Source organism: Triturus cristatus, chromosome 4_2 (assembly GCF_964204655.1).
Source record: "Triturus cristatus chromosome 4_2, aTriCri1.1, whole genome shotgun sequence".
Classification (NCBI taxonomy): domain Eukaryota; kingdom Metazoa; phylum Chordata; class Amphibia; order Caudata; family Salamandridae; genus Triturus; species Triturus cristatus.
In genome coordinates, this window is record NC_140586.1 from 873,791,685 (window position 1) to 873,805,172 (window position 13,488).

At 49.3% G+C, this 13,488-nt stretch overlaps 1 long non-coding RNA gene across 2 annotated transcripts in view; it reads left to right on the plus strand.

Annotated features, from left to right (window-relative positions):
* Nucleotides 1–1,882: 1,882 nt before the first annotated feature.
* LOC146835297 (uncharacterized) overlaps nucleotides 1,883–13,488 on the plus strand; it is a 207,253-nt gene continuing 195,647 nt past the window's right edge. Inside the window, exon 1 of one of the 2 annotated variants that reach the window (XR_014960407.1) lies at nucleotides 1,883–1,987. This is a non-coding gene — a long non-coding RNA (uncharacterized LOC146835297). The remainder of the gene's footprint in view (nucleotides 1,988–13,488) is intronic. The other variant, XR_014960406.1, reaches the window with a different exon arrangement.

Here is a 13,488-nt window from a genome sequence, read left to right on the forward strand (position 1 = left end):
TGAATGGGGATAGAAAGATAAGCGTCTTGGAGATCGATGCGAATCATCCAATCGTGCTGACGCAAAGTATCTCGTAAATGTAGAATTGTTTCCATTTTGAAGTGGCGATAAACCACGAACTGATTGAAAAATCTGAGATTGATCACAGGTCTCATCTTTTTGTTCTTCTTTTGAACAAGAAAAAGGGTACTGAGAAAACCTGAGGGGTCGAAGGGAGAAACGAGAATAGCTCTTTTGGATAGAAGGGTCTGTATTTCAAAGGTCACCAGAAGGGACATTTCTGTGGAGAACACCAGAGGAGGAGGAAGAACTTTTTGAAAAGGTGGAGCATAAAACTTGATACGATAACCTTGGACGGTGTTGAGAACCCAAGGATCTGCAGTAAGGGACTGCCATCTGTGAAGGAAAAGAGATAAACGGCCCCAACGGGAATTGCTGCACTTACCTTGTTGAGAGGAGTTGTGGCGGAAGCCACGTTGGCCCCTGCCTCTGTAACCCCGACCTCTTTGGGGGTAAAACTGGGGCTTGAAGTCCTGTTGGTTTGAGTTGAAGGAGCCACAGGAGCCTTGGGATTGGAAACCACGGCCGGTAGAGCGGCTCCTGCCTCTTCCGGCCCTGCCAAAAACCCGAGATGGGAAGACTTTTTTGATGGATTGTTGCGCTTTATCCAAGGAGGCAAAGGTGGTGACGAACTTACTCAAGTCTCTCACCAACGAATCTCCAAAAAGAAGACCGTCAGCCTTGACGCCAGGATCAGGAGGGGCAAGATTGGCAAGCTTGGGATCTAACTTAATTAAGAGGCCCTTGCGGCGCTCGTGAGTCATGGCTGCATTGGTGTTGCCCAGAAGACAAATGGCTCGCTGGACCCACAAAGATACATCTTCTGGATTGAGATCAGTGCCCTCAAGGCGAGCTGTCTCTGCCAAATCAAAAATGCGGGCAAGGGGACCCACTAAATCAAGCAACTTGTCTTGGCAGGAAGACCATGCCTTATCAACCCCTTTACGCGGATCTTTGCCAAATTTTGAGAAAAAAGTGATGAGAGGTTGGTCTATAGCGGGAGTAGAGGTGATATGGGAAGGGAGAGAGGGCTTCGGGTACTCAGACTTTAGTTTAGCTCTGACAGTCTTATCCAGAGGAAGGCGAAGTCTTGCAGTAATATACTCTCCCACGTGGTCAATGGGAAACCATTCTGTAGAATTTGGGTGTCTGATGGAAGCAGGGTCGAAGAGGGGGGTACCCTCGGGGTCAAGAACCGGCTCAGATGCAAAAGCATCCAACTTCAATTTCTTAGGAGGAGGAGACGAAGGGTCCACAATGTCAAAGAGATCAGCAAGGTCAGTGGCGTCACCCATATCGTCATCGGTATCATAAATAGTAGAAATGACCAATTTCTGTGGTACCTCCGGATTATTGGACTTGGCTTTACGTTTACCATCTGGACATTTTAACCCCTCCTTTGAAGGAGACCTGGGAGGAACCGCGTCCTCTGACATATGTAAGGAAGACTCACCAACCACTTTTGACGCCAAAGAAGAAACCTTGGAGTGTACCACTTTAAGTTTTCTGCTATCCCCCGCAGATTGGGCCATTGCTTTGGTCATTAAACTTAAAATAGAATGTTCCATAGTTTTGGAAAAACGCTTCATTGAAGCTTCAACAGCATTTTCTACAGAGGTATTAATAAAAGAATTTAAATCCTCCTTAAATTCTTCCCCCTCATTTTCATTATACTCTTCTGAAACCTGAATAATAAAAGAAAACAGGGATAACTTGCAACAAACCAGAAGAGAAAGGGTTAAAACCTCAGGAAATAGAATGGGCGTGTGAAAAGGAGGAAACCCCTCCCTCTAGGGGCGTGTGAAAAACAGAAGGCGTCTGAACACGAAGGAAGAGGAAACGAAGCGTGTGAGGCAAACGTATCTGGAGTTGCAGTCGATGAAGCTGAGGAAGCGCTGCGCCACCGGCTGAGGTAACTCGAAGACCGGTGAGAGAGGCGCGCGGAGCAGGCTAAGCATGCGAGAAACGAGGGGGAAAGGAAAGGGAATTTCACATACGCGCGTAGGAGCGCGAGGGGGAAAGAAGCAACGAAGCTTCGCCGAAAAGACCAACAGTAATTACATTAATGTTAATAACTCAAGAAAACATTTCCCATGGATTAATTTAAATGATAGAAAGGTACTTATCTTGACTGCGAGCAGCAAGAAAAGAGGGCTGTTCGCAGTCACGATAGACCTTATACTACTACCTAGGTTATGATTGGATAATGATTGTTTCTTTGTTTCCCATTGGCTGGTAGTTCTTTCACCAAGCCTTCTGGGAATGGTAGTTTTATCTTGCTGCTATTGGAATAAAGCAAGAAAAGTAAGCATATTAGGAGCCTCCGGTCTTGCCATAAAATTCATTTCATCCATGCCGTTCACGAATCACGTCTCCTCTGCAGTTTGATTTGTCCTTAAATGACCCGGCATTTCACCATGCATGTAATGCTGCCGCACATGCAGCAATTCTAAAAATATAGGCAGAAAACGCCCCGGTGGTAAAAATTGCATAATGCCAGTAGTCCTGTCAGTAGACCAGCCTCTCCTGTCCAGTTTAGCTTTGTTTGACACAAAATCCGCCAATGAAAGTGGTCTTGGCTTGAAGTGCTAAAGTGAACGAGAAATGTTGCATGATCCTGCTCTGACATCAAGCATCCCATCCCGAAAATACACCGATGGGCTGGCCGCAGGTTTGCAGGTCTTTAACCTGGAAGGCAGGCGACACAAGTTATGGGTGACTGGACAGGTCTGTCTGTAAAAAAAGAAATATTAACATGTAAAACGCAGCAGTGACCATATGGACGAAGGGTGGTAGTCTGTTCAGCTCTATATTTCCTGAATCAACCAGACCGATAGCTTCATTAATTAAGCTCTCGTTGCTGCATCTGAACGACACCCGAGGTCACGAATCCGGATTCCAGGCAGGGCAATCTAAGCTCTTCACCCATCTGAGATCAGTAAAATGAACAGCGGTAAAGTGACTAGCAGTGACACCTGTTAAATACAGTTAAAAGAACTGCCATAAAACTGCAGCGTCATCATTATTACCAACGAATGGCTGAAGGGTGGGGTTTGAGGCAGTCTACCAGTACAAAGTAAAAGGTCCACCACCACGAAAAGCTTAATTTAATGGTTGTGAGGGACGAGGGACCTGGGAATGACGTCCCCCATCTCATACAGCAGCTGGCTGGGGAGCCTGGCCGAGCTGAGCTACAAGAAACCAGCAGCACATGGGCACTTACGATAAACAGAGGAATCGCTCTATATAACTGTACCGACAGGGGGCCTGTCTTCTGGGATATTGGATGAACCTGAGGCGGCGCATGATCCGGAGTGTAGAGAAGACGAGCGGAGGAAGGTAAGTTTTCTTTATTTTAATTACCGTCCCCCTACTGTAGTCTGTTACCAGGCAATGTCAGGCCTAGACAGGCTTTGATAAATTAAACCTATTGAGTGCATTGCAGTCCAGCGAAGGGTGAGTGATGTCTGTGTAAGTGCAGGTTGAGCAGTGTGCCGGTGTGACTCCAGGGTGAGTGATGTGGTGTGGATGGGTGAACGCAGGCTTAGTGATGTGTCAGGGAAGGGTAAGTAATTGGTCTATGAGTGTAGGGTGAGTAGTGTGCCTATGTGAATGCAGGGTGAGTGATGTATCTGTGCAAGTGCAAAGAGACTTGTCTGGCTACACCCAGAGATGTGTTCGCCAAGCCACCTTTTTCTCAAATTTGCTTGAGAATGCACCATTTGCCCACTAGGTGGTTCGGGCTCGCTTGCTCGCCCCGGTCCAGTATTTACGCCTCACCACTTTCAAATGTCACCAGCCGCCACTGCTTACTGCGCTGCATGAAAGAGCAGGAATGCACCATGGGTTTATTTACTATAATTTATGGCGCCTTCCGGCCCTTTCCTAGCACCAACACAGAACCTGCGTGCCTGCTGCTGCAGCGGGATGGGGCCCTCCTGCACAACAATTCGAGGCTCCGCCTCTGTCACTCGTTGAGATTTAACACAGACAAAGGAAATGTAAAGATAATTTTCCTCTTACATCATTGCATTTTTTATTTAAAGATCTCCGCTTCCTTTCTTTCAATTTTCTTATTTACTTCATTTTATGGTGGATCTTGCCTATGCTGGCAATCTTCAATAATCAAACTACTGGCGTTTATCATCGCCACACGAAGTGCAATGAACGAAACCACGATATAGAAAATAAATACATCTATGAATCAGTGGACAGATAATCCCTCTTGCCTGGTGGTATCATAAATATCACTTATGAAAATGACAGCCACTTTCAAAATCTTATTCAAGGTTTCAAATATAATGCTATCTTACCAAAGCACACGTAAACGTTTTTCTCATTCTTACATTTAAAAATACCTATTTTACACGAAACGATAGTGATTGTGGTGTTGTAGAGCTTTTCTAAACATACAAATTTACAATGAAACAATGACCAAAAGGGGTAACAAGTCACACCATGCTCTCATCTAGACTCACTTTTACTGCAAGTTGGGCATTGCAGAAGGACGGACCGACCGCTGTAATGTCGTGACACTGACACGATACGCACAGGCGTACGCGTCAGGTCACGTGTTTAACAATTGAATAAATATGACGTCACGCACACACGTAGGCAGAACGGCTACGGCGGCGGACGGAGCAATACCCAGATCAAGTGTCCTGAGAATTATTAACCGCGTAATAGGCCCGCGGTGGTAGCGGCAAGATCGTTGTGCCCAACACAACAAAGGGGCGACGAGGGTGGGCGTGCCTTCGTTCGGTCCGGGTTCCGTAGGTGGGGCGGCCGTCGAGCGTGTTTCGCTCTCGGTGCTCCTGCCCCTGCGGTAATTGCACCGAGTCTGTTCAGCCCCTGAAGCAGGGTGGAGCGGGGAAGAGCGCATGTTCGGAAGCGCGCTTCCGATCGTATACACATCGCGCACCACACGCTGCCTTTTTCCACACGGGAGCGAGCGTAAGGACGAGCTCTGCTCAGGTGCCCCCAGCGCGCTGAGCGCCACGTGTGTGCTGCGTCCCTGTCGTGTCCCCAGCGCGCTGAGCGCCTCGTGTCTTCTGCATCCCTATTGTGGCCTCCCTGAAGTGGTCCTACAGCACTGCTACGTGTTGGCTGGGACCTGTGCTGCCTCCACCAATTCGTTGCCCGTGAGTACTGTGCCTGGCCCCCATGTGTGCCTGGAGGGGTGCTGCCTGAGGGGGATTCACGACGGATACTGACTGGTGAGCACAAAAGGTACCCATATAACTGAACTGCCCAGGGAGCAAAGGGGGAAGGCCTGACTCTGCCTGATAGGAAGGCCTCCACCTGCCACGTGGGAGAGGGGCAAGGATATCGAAAGCAGTTACACTCAAGTGAAGGGAAAAGTTCTCGCCTAGCGCAGGCAGCGCACGCGCAACATGGCAAACATTCCACCAATTGAGCCGTTCTCAGTAGAGGGGTCCCCATCAGCAGTGGCAGCCCGATGGAGAGACTGGGAAGATAGAGTATGCATCTTCTTTGAGGCCACGAAAGTTCAAAGAGACCTAAAACATGCGATGATAATCCACCTCGGAGGGAAGGACATCCACAATATAGTTAAGACGCTCGTGGAGAACACTCCCAAATCGCACACGACGCTGATAGCTGCGCTCAACGAGCACTTTGAACCAATGGCAAACCGCGTTTATGAAAGATTCATATTCCGCCAAGCGCGCCAGCTGCCCGAGGAGTCGCTAGACAAGTTCCACGCCCGCCTAAAAAATCTAGCAGCCACCTGCGGATTTCGAGACGAGACGGAGGAGATAAGAGGCCAGATAATACAAGGGTGCGCGTCAGTCAAGCTGAGGGAGAGGATCCTAGAGGAATCCGGCAAACCCCTAGCAGAAATATTGACAATGGGTCGGACGAAGGAACTGTCGAAAGCACGTGCTGCGCACATGGAAGCAGCCCTACAGGTGCCTGTGAAGGTAGAGCCAGTCAATGCGGTGGCGGTCAGACCAAAATAGAGATGGCCCAAAAGGGGAACAAGTCCGGCCGTTCAAGACCAATCTAAGTCCTGCGGGTACTGTGGTGGGTCGCCACACACTGCGGCGGAGTGTCCCGCACGAGGGAGGAAATGCCTGGGGTGTGGGCGTTTCAACCATTTCGAGAAAGTGTGCCGATCGAAGAAATTCCGCAAACCCCGCCAAACAGTGAACAGTGTGGAGGAAGGAGAGCCGGTGGCCAGCGACATGGATGATGATGGAGAAGAAGAGAAGGTGATACACCGGGTACACATGATAGGAACAGCGGTATGCAGGACAAGACGACTGCCGTAGTGTAACGTCCGGGTAGGGTCGCAAGAAATCACCACTGTAGTAGACACAGGAGCTAGCATTAATATCATGGCCGCTGCGCTGCACAATGCAATGCACCCGAAGCCCGTACTACACCCGTTAACGATAAGTGTGGGGAAAATTCAGAACTACGATATCCCACGGAACGCGGTCGATCACGTCAAATATCTACATTACGGAAGACGGACAAGGCATGCTCCTAGGTTGCAGAGCTGCGGAGGATCTGGGAATAGTAACATTCGCGTTCGGGGTGCACCAAGAGTCGATGCACCACATCCTGGAGGAGTTTGAAGAGATATTCCACGGAATAGGCAAGTTCCGCGGCAAAGAAATCCACTTACACATTGATCACACCGTCCAACCGATAGCCTTACGACATCGCCGCATAGCATTCCATCTCAGGCCGCTGGTGGAAGCTGAGTTGAAGAAGCTAGAGGCGGCTGGAATAATCGAGAAGGTGTCCGGGCCGACCCCGTGGGTGTCGCCCATAGTCGTGGCAAGGAAACCCAAACAGCCAGGCGCTGTTAGAATATGCGTCGACATGCGGCTCCCCAATGTTGCCATCAAAAGGGAGCGCCATATCACTCCAACCATCGACGACCTAATCGGAGAGATGGCGGGTGCCAAGTGGTTCTCGAAGTTGGACCTACGATCAGGTTATCACCAACTAGTACTAGATGAAGCATCCCGGAACATCACCACTTTCTCGACGCATGTGGGACTAAGGCGCTACACACGTTTGAGTTTTGGAGTGTCGAGCGCTGCCGAAGTGTTCCAGAATGTGATACACGAGCTCATTGCTGGGATTCCCGGAGCGATTAATGTCAGCGACGACATTATGGTGCACGCCACGACAGTTGCGGAACACAATGAGAGACTGGTGCAAGTGCTACGACGCATAAGAGACGCAGGCCTTACACTGCATCGTGAAAAGTGCGAATTTCTGTGTAAGAAGCTCCAATTTTTTGGATACACATTCTCGGCAGAAGGCGTGAATCCGGATCCGGACAAAGTAAAAGATATCAAAGAAGCGGCTGCTCCCACGAACATCACGGAAGTACGAAGCTTTTTAGGAATGGTAAACTACTGCGGTAGATTCATCAAAGACCTGGCCAACCTAACAGCGCCCCTGAGAGAACTCACTAAAGAGGCTACCCCCTGGACATGGAGCAGCGAGCAAGCTCGAGCGTTTGAGGAAATCAAACATGCACTTTCAGAAGCGACGACGCTTGCATTCTTTGACCCAGCCAAACTGACACTGATTGCCGTAGACGCCGGTCCGGTCGGATTGGGCGCAGTCCTGCTACAAAGGAAAACGAGCGCAGAGGAGTGGGCTCCAGTGGCGTTCGCCAGCAGGTCACTCACGGAGACTGAGCAAAGATACTCACAAATAGAGAAGGAGGCAATCGCCATTCACTGGGGTTGTCACCATTTCCACTTCTACGTGTATGGCAAGCCGTTCGTTGTGGCAACGGACCACAAGCCTCTGGTAGCCCTGTTCGCGGGCACATCCACAAAGCCACCACCGAGAATCGAAAAGTGGATGTTGCAACTGCAAAACTATAACTGCAAGATAGAGTACCAGCCGGGGGCCCGGAACCCGGCGGACTACTTGTCTCGCCACCCTCGCAAGGCAACACCACAAGAGATGGACGAGGCGGCGGACACAGAAGAGTACATAAGATGTGTCACTGCTCGATCGTGTCCCAGACCAGTATCCATGGCCAGCTTGTCGCGGGCCACCAGTGAAGATGAATGCCTGCAGAGAGCTAGGGGTGCGGTCCAAAACAACAACTGGAACAGAGCCAGAGAAGAGTGGAAGAGCCTAACACCCCGGGCAAGGCAGATAATGGACAGTCTGTACAACGTAAGAGAGGAACTGACTGAAGATGACACCGGGTGTTTATTGAGAGGACACAGACTGGTCATCCCAACGTCCCTAACCCAGAGAGTGGTGGATCTAGCTCACATTGGCCACCAAGGCATGGTGAAGACCAAGTCCAGGCTCCGCACTAAAGTGTGGTTCTCTCTCATGGACGAGCTGGTAGAAGTCACAGTTCGGGCGTGCCATGCCTGTCAGGTAACTGGAGAAGTACCCCGGCCAGCCCCCATCGTTATGGAACCTCGACCCAGAAGGCCATGGTCTAAGATAAGTGTAGACTTTGGCAGCCTGCCGGACGGAAGGCACACTCTAGTCGCCATCGATGACCACTCAAAATATCCCGAAGTGGAGATACTAGCAGCTTTGAGCGCCAGTGAGGTGATCCCGAAAATAGAGAAAATCATGGCAACCCATGGTATAGTGAAGGAAATCAGAACAGATAACGGATCACTGTTCCAGAGTCAAGAATTTGCGGCATACTTACAGGCATTAGGTATTCATCATCGGCGAATTACCCCCCGCTGGCCTCAAGCAAACGGAGAAGATGAACGTTTCATGAGGACACTCAATAAAGTCATACGAATTGCTCATGAGAAAAGCCAGTCTGTGGAGCTCGCAATTTTTACGTTTCTCCGAAGCTATCGCCAGACGCCCCACTCTACCACGGGAGTGGCCCCTGCACATCTGCTAATGGGACGGGTCGTAACAGACACAATACCTCATCACCCAGAGTGGAGGCCTGAAACTCCTGATGACAGTGCCATTGATGCTCAGCGACGTGGAGCTTATGCTCATGTTGATGCCGACGACGGGCAGTGGCACCAAACATAGCCCGGGTGATATGGTGCTGATCCGAAATCGGATGCCAGGCAGCAAGTTTCGGTTAAGTTTTGAGCCAGAACCATGGACCATAGAAGAGGTCAAGGGCACGTGTGTGACGGTAAGGAGAAGCGGAGAGAGAATAACGAGGAATGTTTCATACTTCAAGAAGATTCCAGTGTCCCTCGGAATGGGAGACAGACATCAAGGCGCACACGAGAGGCGCACGCCACGAGTAGAGAGGTTCCTAGAACAAGCTGAATCTATGGACGCTGCGAGTGGAGGACCTGACTCCCAGGCTCACGGAGCTGATGTATCGCTGCATGGCCCATCGGGCAGAGGTGGTGCCGCCAGGGGAGGTCGACGTGCCAGATGTTGGAGGTGATGATGTCAACGGCGACTCTGTGAGCAGGGGTATGGGTGTTGTGCCGGACAGTGGGGAACCGCGATACAATCTGAGGCCACACCCTGAGCCTTCCCGTCGCTTTAAGGACTACGTCAAGTAAGACTGTTTTGATTTGTTTAAGTTGGTTAGTGCTGTAAGTGTCTAAAGCGGAGCTGGTAGCGAATGGGGTAATTTGTTTCAGGATCCAAATGCGAGAACGTGATTTGTTGTTATTTAAGTTTTGTGTGTTGGGGAGGAATGTAATGTTGTGACACTGACGCAATACGCACAGGCGTTCGCGTCAGGTCACGGCGGCGGACGGAGCAATACCCAGATCAAGTGTCCCGAGAATTAATAGGCCCGCGGTGGTAGCGGCAAGATCGTTGTGCCCAACACTACAGGCCGCCTCTTGATGCTTCTACTGTATTTTCATCACCTTAAAGTAGATCTCACACTATGCTGGGATCCTTCACAAATTTGTTGGACTACCGCATATCATGGTCACTCAAAGTCCAATGAACAGCGGCTAAACATCTTACAAGTAGCCAATATAGAGGAGCCCTTGCCTGATGCTATGAAGGATATCACATATGAGAATGAGAGTCACTCTAAAACTCTTCTTCAAAGTTTAAACTGTAAAGCTATCTCAGCAAAATATATAAACATGTAAACGTATTTCTCATTCTCAGTGCTAAAAAAAACTATTTTTACCCGTGACAATAAAACGGAAGTGAGTGTGGCGATTAGTGGCTTCCGGGTATGCAAATAATCCCCTCCCCCCCCCCCCTCATAAAAAAACAACCAGCTTGTCTCATTCAGGCAGACTTCCCTCTAGTGACAGAGGATGGTACTGCACCTGGAGCTTCTGGGACAGTTCAATCCCCCCTCCCTCGCGCGCTCTCATTCTCTTTCACACACGCACGCACACAAAAAACAAGCATTTGCAATCGGTCTCACAATTGCGAGATTTTGAGCTATTGGCTTTGTAAATGACAATGACTTTTATAATATTAAAAGTCATTGTCATTTACATTACAATAGGTCAAAGTTTGGCAAAAGCGAGGCCTATTGTATTGCAGAGCGCGGTGTCCCTCAGCCGCGCGCTGCGCTCGGATATTAAAGTTTTATTTAAAAGGGAACGAAGACACAAGGAAGGTGGACACACTGATAGAGGCACACTGAGATGGGTACTCAGGCAGAAACAACGAAGGCAGACACACAGGCTGTAGAGACACTCACGGATGGGCACACACAGGCATGCAATGACAGATAGACGCAGGGATACAGACACACCCACTGACTAATGGCAAACAGGCATGCACACACAGAGACAAACACACCGAGTGTGATACATGGATGGAAACAGGCATAAAATGACAGAGAGAGACACAAATATAGACACACATACACCCACAATTGGGAACACAGATATACAATGCTTGACGGACACACACTGACAGATGGCATACAGCCAGACACCCACTTACAGCCGGGCACAGAGGCATTCAATGAGAGGCAGATACATGGATAGAAACACACCCACACCTCCAAGGATGGGCACACAGACAAACACAATAAACAACCATTTACAAAGCAACAGGCCTCGCGTTTTCAATGCCATTATATTTATCCATTTAGAATAATAACACATTGTAATTGCGAAACCAATTGAATGCAAATGTTTGTTTTATTTAAGTCGAGCATTAGCTGTGGGACCTTCTCTTGCTTTCAGTATACTTTTTTTACGACTGTTCAGATCTCGAATTCGAAATCTTTCATAAATTACATTAACTGCCGTACCTGGGCAGGGGAACGCAGTGTTAGAACTTCAAAATTGAGCCTTCAAATTGGAGCCCCTGCTTACAGGTACGATATATTTCCTATGAAAATTACAGTCACTTTCCAAATCTTATTGAGGATTTGCTAGCTTAGCAAAACCGAAACACATTTAAACATATTTCTCATTCCTAGTACTAAAAGATACTGTTTTACACGTGACAATAAAACGGAAGTGAGTGTGGCGTGTTAGTGGCTTCTGGGTATGAAAATAGCCCCCCCCTTAAAAAAAAATAAAAAAACAGCTTGTCTCTTTCAGACAGACTTCCCTCTAGTGACAGAGGATGGTACTGCACCGGAAGCTTCCTGGACAGTTCAATCCCCCTCCCTCGCGCGCTCTCTCATTCTCTTTCACACACAAAAAACAAGCATTTGCAATGCAATAGGTCTCGCGTTTACGCGAGTTTAAGCTATTGGCATTGTAAATGACAATGCCTTTTATTTATGTTTTAAAAAAGTAAACAAAAATAAAAGGCATTGTAATTTGCAATGTCAATAGCTCAAACCCGCGTAAATGCGAGACCTATTGCGTTGCAAATGCTTGTTATTGGGAGGAACGGGGAGAATAGGTGATTTGCCCAGAATCACAGGATGTGTAGTCGACCCCGAATCTCGAACCTTGGTTTCCCATTTCCAAAGTCGGCAGTCTAGCCATTAGACCTTGTCCGAAGTACGGCAGGTGCTCCTAGTGCTACCTCTGCCCTTTGACCAGTGAGGACATCTTACCGATTAGGAGAAGAACGGCGAGGAGGCACAGCATACGGGACTGCGAGGCCCAGGGTGCACGCCTCCAATCTTTCCAAAGCACACCTGGAACCTCTTCCCGGCCCCGCCTCCACCAATCCCTCGCCTCGCGGCCCCCGCTTCGCGGGAGCCGCTCGGAGGCTTGGACTATTTATTCTCAGCTTCTGGGTGATGGTGTTGGGTCTGCTACCTCTGCCCTTTGACCAGTGAGGACATCTTACCGATTAGGAGAAGAACGGCAAGGAGGCACAGCATACGGGACTGCGAGGCCCAGGGTGCACGCCTCCAATCTTTCCAAAGCACACCTGGAACCTCTTCCCGGCCCCGCCTCCCACACGTCCTCCCACCTATAATAAGGACTTCGCCCACACGCGCTAGCGGTACGCGCGCGGGACGCACCTTGGGCGAAGACCGGGCAAAGAGCGGGCCCTCTAAGGCCCTCCGAGGCCGATTGAGGCTGGGCTGGGCCTGGAGTCTTTTATGCGGGTCTTTGTAGCATCTAATTATTGTTATGGCTTCTAGCGAGACTGTTATGTTAGGGGATAAACTGAGGACCGTGGTAAATGGCCCCCTAGATAGTTATTTTAAGAAGACATTTGTAACGGATAAGGATCAGGATATTACCCTGGCTGAGCGCAGTTCTGAACGTCGTCGCTCTATTGAGAACATGAAACGTAGAGCCTCAGAGGTTTCTTCCTCCCAGGTTCCTGTTGTTGATTGTGGTAGCTGTGGTAATAGCGATACCCCCCTTTCTCAAGAGGGTGTTCCGCTATTGTTACGTGATTGTTCCCCCACAAACTGTGTTCCTAGTGTTCATGTTATCAGCGATTCTCTCCCTTCAAATGTCAAAAGATATTCTAAATTCTCCAATACACGACTTACAGGCCGGGGGGTAGGAAAAAGGGCTAAGAATCTGACCAGGGGGATAATTCGTGGCCCTCCTCCCAGGAAAATAAGGCGTAAGGAGGGGGTGGTCCATATCCCTAGGATCCATCATTCAGAATTTGGCCAATATATAAAGACTCCAAATGGATCTGCTTCTGGGCTGGCAACCGCGCCAGATTGCAGGCCGATATCGGCCATTAGCACTTCTCCAACGGCCGTGAACTCAGTTGTGTCGACCCCAGAGCCTGCTTTGCCAGCTGTTGTTTTCCCGCAGGCGCATGTTATCCCCACTGATCTTCTAGCCAAACTGGGGGACATGTTTAGTACTCTTATATTGCCCATTACTGACAACGTGAGGAGGCTGGAGCATAGGCTAGAGAACATTGAATCTACATTGAGAAATATGACTGCCGTAGGAAAGGCCCCAGCGGATGGCATTAGTATTCAAGCTGCAGTTCCCACTATTAATTTACCTAAGGAAACTCCTGATTTCAGTAGGAATGCAATACAGATCTTGGGCCACATAGTTCCTGACCATGGTAGAAAGGGTCCTCTGACCCCCAGGG